General features: G+C 48.0%; 1 long non-coding RNA gene across 1 annotated transcript; it reads left to right on the top strand.

The window, feature by feature from the left end:
- The first annotated feature begins 6,296 nt into the window (after positions 1-6,296).
- On the top strand, positions 6,297-10,130 carry LOC134929339 (uncharacterized). Its single transcript, XR_010178489.1, has 3 exons — positions 6,297-6,394; positions 7,909-8,141; positions 9,978-10,130. It is a non-coding gene; the product is annotated as an uncharacterized LOC134929339 (long non-coding RNA).
- Positions 10,131-10,804: the final 674 nt, after the last annotated feature.

The raw sequence follows: 10,804 nt of genomic DNA, 5'->3' as shown, positions 1-10,804 counted from the left end.
TTCCGAGTTGATCGTAGCTGTGCTACATTTAGCACAGCTACGATTGTTAACTCAGACATGCAGGGGGATGCCCAGCACAGGGCTAGTCCGCCCCGCATGTCAGTGCCGGCCCCCCCACACAAATACAAAAGCATCGCACAGCGGCGATGCCTTTGTATCTGAGGAGTAACTCCCGGCCAGTGCAGCTCCTGCAGCTGGCCGGGAGTTGCTCGTCGCTCCCGCTGGTCGCAGCGGCTGCGTGAGATGTCACGCAGACGTCAACGGTCCAGCCACGCCTGCGTTGGCCGGACCGTTCCCCCTAAACGGCGGCTTAACGCCGCCGTTCAGCCCCCCCAGCCTAGCGACCGCCTCTGTCTCAGAGGCGATCACTATGTAACGAAAGCTGCCACGTGCCGGCGCACTGCGGTGCCAGTGCATGTGCAGTTCCGACCCGATCACTGCGCTGTGACAAACTGCAGCGAGCGATCGGGTCGGAATGACCCCCAATACCCCATAATGACAACGTGATTTTTGCAAATTTATTAAAAATAAAGAACTAAGAGATCACATGTACATAAGTATTCACAGCCTTTGCTATGAAACTCTTGACAGTGCATGTCTGAGCACAAACCAAGCATGAAGTCAAAGGAAATGTCTTATAGACCTCCGAGACAGCATTGTCTCGAGGCAAAAATCTGGGGAAGGGTACAGAAAAATGTCTGCTGCTTTGAAGGTCCCAATGACCACAGTGGCCTCCATCATCCGTAAATGGAAGAAGTTCGGAATCACCAGGAATCTTCCTAGAGCTGGCCGGCCGTCTAAACTGAGCGATCGGGGGTGAAGGGCCCTAGTCAGGGAGGTGACCACGAACCCGATGGTCACTCTGTCAGAGCATTCCTCTGTGGAGAGAGGAGAACCTTCCAGAAGGACAACCATCTCTGCAGCAATCCACCAATCAGGCCTGTATGGTAGAGTGGCCAGACGAAAGCCACTCCTTAGTAAAAGCACTTGGCAGCCCACCTAGAGTTTTCCAAAATGCACCTGAAGGACTCTCAGAGCATGAGAAAGAAAATTCTCTGGTCTGATGAGACAAAGATTGAACCCTTTGGCGTGAATGCCAAGCGTCATGTTTGGAGGAAACCAGCCACCACTCATCACCAGGCCAATACCATCCCTACAGTGAAGCATGGTGGTGGCAGCATCATGCTGTTGGGATGTTTTTCAGTGGCAGGAACTGGGAGACTAGTCAGGATAGAGGGAAAGAAGAATGCAGCAATGTACAGAGACATCCTGGATGAAAACCTGCTCCAGAGTGCTCTTGACCTCAGACTGGGGCGACGGTTCATCTTTCAGCAGGACAACGACCCTAAGCACACAGCCAAGATGTCAAAGGAGTGGCTTCAGGACAACTCTGTGAATGTCCTTGAGTGGCCCAACCAGAGCCCAGACTTGAATCCGATTGAACATCTCTGGAGAGATCTGAAAATGGCTGTGCACCGACGCTTCTCATCCAACCTGATGGAGCCTGAGAGGTGCTGCAAAGAGGAATTGGCAAAACTGCCCAAAGATAGGTGTGGCAAGCTTGTGGCATCATATTCAAAAAGACTTGAGTCTGTAATTGCTGCCAAAGGTGCATCAACAAAGTATTGAGCAAAGGCTGTGAATACTTATGTACATGTGATTTCTTAGTTTTTTATTTTTAAGAAATTAGCAAAAATCTCAAAAAAAAACTTTTTTACATTGTCATTATGGGGTAGAATTTTTAGGGAAAAAATTAATTTATTCCACTTTGGAATAAGGCTGTAACATAAAAAATAGTGGAAAAGTGAAGCATATACTATCCGGATGCACTGTACATATTGAATATACAACACAGATACTGAATGCAGCCATTTAGGGCACTTTAATAACTGGAATTCTCTCTACATGAATACGTTACGATCACATTGGATTATTGTCATTTAACAAATTATTGAAGGGAAATTAAAGGAGTATGGGGAAGTGTAATACTGTTTAAAGTATTTTGTTTCAGAGATACAATGGTTAAATTGCAGCAAGAATAAGGTAAGAATAATACTATAAAACACAAGATGATGACAAGTCTCTAGGTGTTATTACAGTATCGGGAGTCACTTATTTCTATTGCCCTATGCAAGTTGTGAATACATTATCAGGTTGGAGGTTTAGTGACGGCTGAAATGCTCTGTGGGAATCGCAGACTAACACTGCGTCTCGTGTAGCACGGCTGTCATCACTGGGTGATGCAAAATGAATCATTCGGAATCTAGAATAGAACATAGTGAAGTATATACATGTATGGGAAATCTGTAAGGAAGGATTTCTGCTCTTACATACTGTAGGTCTCCTGGCACTGCTGGACATGTTTAAGAATTTAAACTACAGTAACATCACTTTGAAATTCAGTTATAGGATAATACAATTAAATAAACCTAAAATCCAAGTGTCAAATCAGGTGAAATGCCGTTTTAACCGAAGTCACTTGGGCACAGTACTGGGGGCATGACGCAATTAGGGGGCACAGCTCTACAGTGGCAAAGTACTGGGGGCACAGCGCAACTAGGGGGCACAACTCTACTGGGGGCACAACTCTACAGGGGGCATAACTGACCACGCCCCTTCTCAGTGAAGCCCTATTTTTCGCCCAGGGCGCCACAAAGTCTAGATCCAGCCCTGACTGGGGTTAACTCTGGTTGGGTCCCAATTAACCTACCAGTATATTTTTTGATTGTGGAAGGAAACCGAAGCATCTGGAGGAAACTCACGCAAGCACAGGGAGAATATACAAACTCCACACAGGGAGGGTCATGGTGGGAATTGAACCCATGACCTAAGTGCTGTGAGGCAGTAATGCTAACCATTACACCATATGTGCTGCCCATGAGTAGCCTGTAAATTGCAGGCACTGGTACAATTTTGTCGATTTACTGTAGCCCATAGATTTAATGGTTCCGGTATGTATGGTCGACCATGTTATGGTCGACAGTCATTAGGTCGACCACTATTGGTCGACATTGACATGGTCGACGTGGACACATGGTCGACACATGAAAATGGTCGACACATGAAAATGTCGACATGAGTTTTTGAACTTTTTTTGGTGTCGTTTTTTGCGTAAAGTGACTGGGAACCCCAATTAGTGCACCGCGTCCCCTCGCATGGCTCGCTTCGCTCGCCATGCTTCGGGCATGGTGCCTTCGCTTCGCTCGGCACAGATTACCGTTCCAATCGTAGTCCACGTGGATCGTAAAGTATGGAAAAGTTCCCCAAAAGAAAAAAAAGTTAAAAAACTCATGTCGACCTTTTCATGTGTCGACCATTTTCATGTGTCGACCATGTGTCCATGTCGACCATGTCAATGTCGACCGATAGTGGTCGACCTAATGACTGTCGACCATAACATGGTCGACCATGTGAACGGATACCAGATTTAATGCAGCAATAATTTAAAAGGCAAAACCAACATATCCTTTTTTGACCCCCTCCCCCCAGACCTAGGACACATAATGATTACATGTGTGTATCAGCTACAATTGTATTGGACATGCTGTCATAGAATGGCCATTAACAGCCTGATTCATTGGTGCATGCAGCTGCGTTTATTGACAGACATGTCTGCAGCTTTAAGCAAATGCAGCTACAAAGTCCTTTACTTGTGTACATCCATGTGTCTGAATGTGCAAGGACTGAGACACCCACAGTCAGCGTTCTGTACATGCAGTCATAGCCAGATTATGGGGGGATGCAGGGCATACTGTACCCCGGACCCCCCATTGTCAGGGCCCCCCCCCCCCGGCCACAGCACACTGACATCACTAGCTTTTCCTCTTATACAACAGCAGAACCAGGCAGCCAGCATGTGAGCAGGACAGTATGCAGTGCAGGCTGAGACACAGGAGTATCAGGTTTCATGAGATAACGACCAGAGTAGAGATTGGAGGGTGGAGAGAGCTGTAAGTGACATAGTGATCCCAGCTTCTCCTCCTCCTTGCCTGGGAGTCTGGGTCCTGTGTAACCTGCTATCTAATGAGGGTCTAGACAGAGACATACACACAGAGTCCTCTTGCGTCCTGTGCCAGTGTGCAAGTAGCACAGAGGATACTGCTATTCTTGCATGTGACAAGATAAATAGATTTTATTTTTCTATGTGCATTTTAAAGTTGTTTAAGTTGCCTTTGTTGTACTACAATTACATTTTTATAAAATAGTTGTCTTTCAATTAGGTGGAGCCATAAACAGTAACCAGGTATTAGTAAACTATTAGTTTAAATCTAATATACACCATTGGTTTAAATTTAATATACACAATACATACATCCCAACATGACCAAGAGGGACAAAATTCTCTCTACCTGGACTTCCTTCTTAAATTATGATTGCAATCACCTGTGTTGAAACACTTTCTTATCAATTAAATAGTTTAACACAGGTGACACCAGTCATATATGAACAATCTAATATACAACCCCCACCACCACCACCACCACCACCACCAGGGCCCCCCTATTTTAAGTGCCCTGGGCAACCCCAAGGCATAATCCAGCCCTGCATGCATTAATACCTACTGATTCAGTCAGACATAACCAACAGACAAACTATTGAAATTTGCACCTGCCCTATGTTAGGTGCAGTTTCTCCATCCGTGTATGGTACCCAGAGCCGGCCCTAACCAATATGATGCCCTAGGCAAGATTTTGGCTGGTGCCCCCTAGCACCACCGCTGGTACCGCCTCTGACCTTGGACCTCTTTCCCAGCACCATCACCCCTCACCCATAGCAGTCCTTATTTTGGTGTTTGTACCCCCTATATTTTAAAGAGGAACAGCTTGCACATTTGGCGCACAGCCCAAACAGGGGGGTGTTTTTGCTGGCAAGGTGCATGGCCACACATTATAGTAACCCCAATTCCAATTACGCCACACAGTACTGCAACTTTATTCACATTTGATCATGTGATAGTGTCCATAATTCATATTACATCCCACAGTAGTATCACTTTACCTTATAAACGTTACTCCTCACAGTAGAGCCCCTTATTCACATTACACCACACCATATTGCTCCTTATTCACATTAGACGACACAGTAGTGCCCTTTCTATATGCAATGCCACATAGTAGAGCACCTTATACGCATAATGCCACAAATTAGTAATGCATTTATACACAATTCCACACAGTAATGCCCCTTACACATGAGACACATTATTAATGTCCTTATAAACATAATGCGCCTTACACATTATGACAACCTTTATTAATGCCCTTTTACACATAATGTCCCTTACACATATGTGGCACATTATTAATCCCCTTATACACATAATGACACACATAGGGGTCGATTCTATTCGGCAACTAATGAATAGCGCCGGGAATTAGCTCCCGACGCTATTCAATTCAGCAACTAGTTACGTCGGCGATGGCCCGTTCTCGCCGACAAAACAGGTTGAATTGTCGGGAGAACGGACATTCTCCGACTTAACTCCCCGGCGCGAGGCTGATTCCCGACAGAATCAGCCTCGCGCCGGCCGCGAGGCAGCACTTTTGTCGGGTTTCTCTTCTCATCCCCCGGGGATGAGAGAAGAATTCCCGACAATTGCAGGTAATTAGTTGCTGTATTGAATAGCGTCGGGAGCTAATTCCCGGCGCTATTCATTAGTTGCCGAATAGAATCGACCCCATAGTGCCCCTTAACACATATGTTGCACATTATTAATGCATTTTTATATGACACACATAATGCTCCTTACACATATTCCGAACACTACTGCACAACCAACCCACTCACATGCACACAGCACTCACACTGCCACTAACACTGTGACCTCTGCCTCTGCTTGGATACAGATGTGTCCACATAAATCTTGCCTCAATGCTAATGTCGGGCACCTTTTTTTAATGAAAATGAATCTTATTTGCATTGCAATGTAGCTAGGATGCACAAGCAGCTTCTGCTGATTAAATTGATATGCAGCATGCCTATCTTCTGTGTGTGACTGCGGCTGTATCTGCATACGAAATGCTACACACAGAAAATAGGCATGCCGCATATCATTTTAATCAGCAGAAGCTGCTGATGCCCCTAGGCATATCAAATGCCCTAGGCAACTGCCTAGTTTGCTTATGCCCGGCTCTGGGCAGATGTGATACTGGCGGGGATTCAAGTAAGAAAATCCAGGGCCCCAACCACAAACTTGCATATAGAAAATGCATTGGTCTGTTTGTGTGTCTGTTGGTCTGCTCTGTCTGTGAGGTCATGCTGTGATGTCACAATGGTAACAACTGCCTATACAAGGACTTTGCTGTTGCTATCCTGTCTCATAATCCTGCAGAGCCCTGGCAACACACAGCTCACCAGCAGTAGGCGATATCACCGGAAAAGCTATTCACATAAGGTTAGTGACTGGACAAATATAAGGCTGCTCACTTGGCAGGTCATGCTAGGCGCATTAGCCTCATCATTTTTTCAAATGACTTTGCCTGAGGCCGAGTAACTCTGGGCTTATAGAAAGTGGAAGGGAAGGACAATGTTTTCTTCATTATTTCAATTCAGAGAGGAAGAAAACAATGGTCAGCGCTTGTCCTTACCCCTGCAGGTCAGCGAAACTATACCAAGGTAATACTTTATATTTTGGTCAAAATATTTAAGGTTGCACCCTGATGTCCAGGCTCCACAATTCATGTAGTGTGAACTATTTGGCCTGTTAGCGGCAGATCGTTCTTAACACCACTTCGTGACTGGTTGCCGTGTAGGTTAGCAAATCACTGCCCAATACAGGGAACAGTTTCTATACCTCCCATGTATGCAAATTGGGATGGAGAGTTAACCCTAGTGGTTTAAATTCACAGATTTTCTTTGAAGTTTGTCCTTTAGGAAACCGATCACTTTGTACACCACACATTGGGCTTAATTCAGATGCACTCGCAAAATCCTATTGCGCCTTATTTAGAGGTGGGGGCTAGGCCGATTTCGGCCATCGGCGCATGCGCTGCATTCCAGGAAGGATGCAAATGCAATTTGATTGACAGGCGACGGGCGTTCGGGAGCAGCGATGCGGCATTGGGGGGAGTAGGAAACACAGGTATGTCATGGCCATTTTTCGGGGTAGACTGAATACGTAGCTGGCATTTCCTGGCATTACTCTGCTGCGTATGCAGAGGGACGTCCTCTATTTGAGCTCCTGTGATGCGATCGCAATGTAAATGCGATCACAATGCTGGGCAGCGCCATACATGTTGGGCAGTCCTGTGTACAACTCTGAATCAGACCCATGGACAGCGGCTCTCTTGAGTTCTTAAAGCCTCTACAACTTGGTTTATTATCCCACTTGAAGAAGCAATTGCGACACAAATTAGTTTTGTCAGACATATGTTTGTCCTGAGCTGTGCTTAACTACTTGTATTTCTGCAACTGAGTTCTTGAATAGGGAGATCTATGGCTGGTATCTAAACGGGATGCGATTAACTTACCAGCTGTCGAGATTCCAGTGGGCAGGATACTGACGCCGGAATCCCGACAGCCGGGGAAATGCCTGTGTACGGAATCCCGACACAAGCCCGGTATTCGCACTTGGGTGGTGGTCCATACCACCACCCAAAGGGGAATAAAATCGGGCTCAAAGCACGGCGAGCATAGAGACACAGCGAGGGGACTCGCTGCTCTCGCTGCCAGGATTACGGTGTCGTCTCCTGGCTGCCGGGATCCAATACCGAATCCATCTAAACGTTTTAATCTATGGTCGTGTGAAACATGATCTTTCAGGTTTGTGTGAGACCCCTTTCGTGGTGCCACATATAAATACATTTAATACAGTTTATTAACAAATATTACTATGACTTTTAATGCTTATTGTGTTATGTACTGTAAATACATAAGTAAAAGCAGCCACCTATATTTATTTTGCATTAGTGGCAGTGGACCCTGAAGGAGGCTTTAGCAGGCAGCGCGTGGGTAATACAGATAGACAGGATCTCGTGTTGCGGACAGAAGACATCTGGCCACCGGAAGACAAGGGATACACTGACCGTTGGAAAGAAGTCACCAGAGAGAGAGCCGAAGACAGAATGACATCCACTGCACACACAGTGCTTCTCTAGGAATGGATTTTGTGGAGCCCGGGTGGGAGCCTAGGTGACCTTGCGGTAAATCTGGGTGAGAGGCGGCGGGGACATGTGGGGTGGCTGGGCAGAGTAAGAATCGGTGGGGACAAGTGGGGTGGCTGGGCAGGGTTTGAGGCGGCGAGGCCAGGTGGGGTGGCTGGGCAGGGTGAGAGGCGACGGGGACAGGTGGGGTGGCTGGGCAGGGTAAGAGGCGTTGGGGACAAGTGGGGTGGCTGGGCAGGGTAAGAGGCGGCGAGGACAGGTGGGGTTGCTGGGCAGGGTGAGAGGCGGCAGGGACATGGGTGGCTGGGCAGGGTTTAAGGCGGCGGGGTCAGGTGGGGTGGCTGGGCAGGGTTTGAGGTGGCGAGGTCAGGTGGGGTTGCTGGGCAGGGTGAGAGGAGGTGGGGCCAGGTGGGGTGGCTGGGCAGGGTTTGAGGCGTCGGGGACAAGTGGGGTGGCTGGGCAGGGTTTGAGGCGGTGGGGACTGGTAGGGTTACTGGGCAGGGTGAAAGGCGGCGGGGCCAGGTGGGGTGGCTTGGCAAGGTTTGAGGCGTCGGGGACAGGGGTGGCTGGGCAGGGTTTGAGGCCTCGAGGCCAGGTGGGGTTGCTGGGCAGGGTTTGAGGCGGCGGGCCAGGTGGGGTGGCTGGGCAAGGTTTGAAGTGTTGGGGACAGGGGTGGCTGGGCAGGGTTTGAGGCGTCGAGGCCAGGTGGGGTTGCTGGGCAGGGTGAGAGGCAATGGGGACAGGTGGGGTGGCTGGGCAGGGTAAGAGGCGGTGGGGACAAGTGGGGTGGCTGGGCAGGGTAAGAGGTGGCGAGGCCAGGTGGGGTTGCTGGGCAGGGTGAGAGACGGCGGGGCCAGGTGGGGTGGCTGGGCAGGGTGAGAGGCAACAGAGGCAGGTGAATCACGGCATATTGGCATAATGAGGAAAAGTGCCAATGCCTACCTCCTATCAATGACATCCTGCAGTAACTTCATCCACCAAGCCAGGCTTTAAAAGTAAGTGTTTATGTGTATTTGACCTGTGTGTGTTTGCCTGTTTATGTATGTATCTATGGTATGTGTTCTTTGTGTGAGTGTGTATATGTATGATTATGTGTTCTATGTGTGTGTATACAGTATCTATGTATTCTATGTGGGGTGATTCAGATCTGATCGCTAGGCTGCTAAAATTGCAGCCTAGCAATCAGTCAATCGCCGCCCAAGGGGAGTTTATATTCGCCGCGCAAGTGTGTGATCGCATGTGTACGCCGAGCTGCTAAAACCCCACTCAGTCAGCGGACAGCTGCAAATCCATTCACACCTCACTCACCAGTGTCTGGTTTTTACATGTGTGTACAGTCCCTGCGCAGCTCAGGACTTACTCCTACAGGGCGATCAGAACGGGCTGATCGGGGCCGGAGCTGACGTCAGACACCCTCCATGAAAACGCTCGTGCATGCCTGCATTTTCCCTGACACTCAGTGAAAACGGTCAGTTACCACCCACAAACGGCTTCCTCCTGTCAATCAGCATGCGAATGGCTGTGCGATTAGAATTTTCACACCAGCCTGACGCTGACCGGCGATGCCTGTTTGCCGACGCGCATGCTCATTGTGGTGCATACGCAGTTAATGCGTGATCGCCCACTGTGTGAAAACGCACAGCAGCAATCAGGTCTGAATCAGGCCCAATATGTGTGTTTATGTATGTATATGTTCTGTGTGTGTGTATATATGTATGTGTGTTCTATTTATGTGTTAATATGTGTTTGTGTATGTGTTCTGCGTGCTTTTGTGTGTATGAGTTGTATGTAACATGTATGTGTGTATGTTTTATATATTATTTTAATAAAATTAATAATAATAATAATAATAATAATAATTGTATTTATCCTTAGACTCCGCGCCATGACACTGCCAGAGACAACACTGTCTGCACTGATGGACGGAATCCTTCCTGCCTCTCACCCACGTGACACATCCATGGGAAATGCTCTTCTATCTTTATTTATATTATTTTCTCTTATATAATAAAGTCTTACAGTACAGAACATCATTGTGGGAGCTGTCATGTTCTGCTGCCTTACATGAAACACAATTTACACTGTTATAATCTAGCGGGATGCAACTGAAATCTCGGCGGTCAGGAGACCGACTCCCGAATTCCGACTGCCCGTGAAATGCCGACCGCCGGCCCATATTTCCACGCCATCACCCGAGGGGGAATAAAATAGTGTGGCGAGTGAATACCACCGCAGGCATCTGGACCCCCACTCCACTAACCCCACAGATGTAGGGGTACATTATATTGTATTAGACTATGAGGTTACAAAGGAGTACATTATACTGTGTTAGACTATGAGATTACAGAGGGGTACATTATACTGTGTTAGAATGTAAGTATACACTCTCCGCCACTGACTGTCACCCCCCGCATGTAGCCATCACAAATACACTCACCACCCACTACTGCCGCCACTGTCACACACCCCACATGCCGCCGCCCATTGACTGTCACCACCACATGCCCCCCCTTACACACACCTGATATGTTGCATGCCGCGTCGCCTCAGGCTCCCTGCAGCAGCTGCGTGCACATTGTCCAGGAAGCGGTGACCGGCTGTGCTGTGGACGCCGATGAGAGGTGAGCTTAGAGGCACAATGGGTAGGCTGGGACACAGGAGCTGCGGTGCTCTGGAGGGGAGTGCGGTAGTTGAGAGACCCA

Source organism: Pseudophryne corroboree, chromosome 5 (assembly GCF_028390025.1).
Source record: "Pseudophryne corroboree isolate aPseCor3 chromosome 5, aPseCor3.hap2, whole genome shotgun sequence".
NCBI classification, from domain to species: Eukaryota; Metazoa; Chordata; class Amphibia; order Anura; family Myobatrachidae; genus Pseudophryne; species Pseudophryne corroboree.
This window is presented reverse-complemented; position numbering and strand designations above follow the sequence as displayed.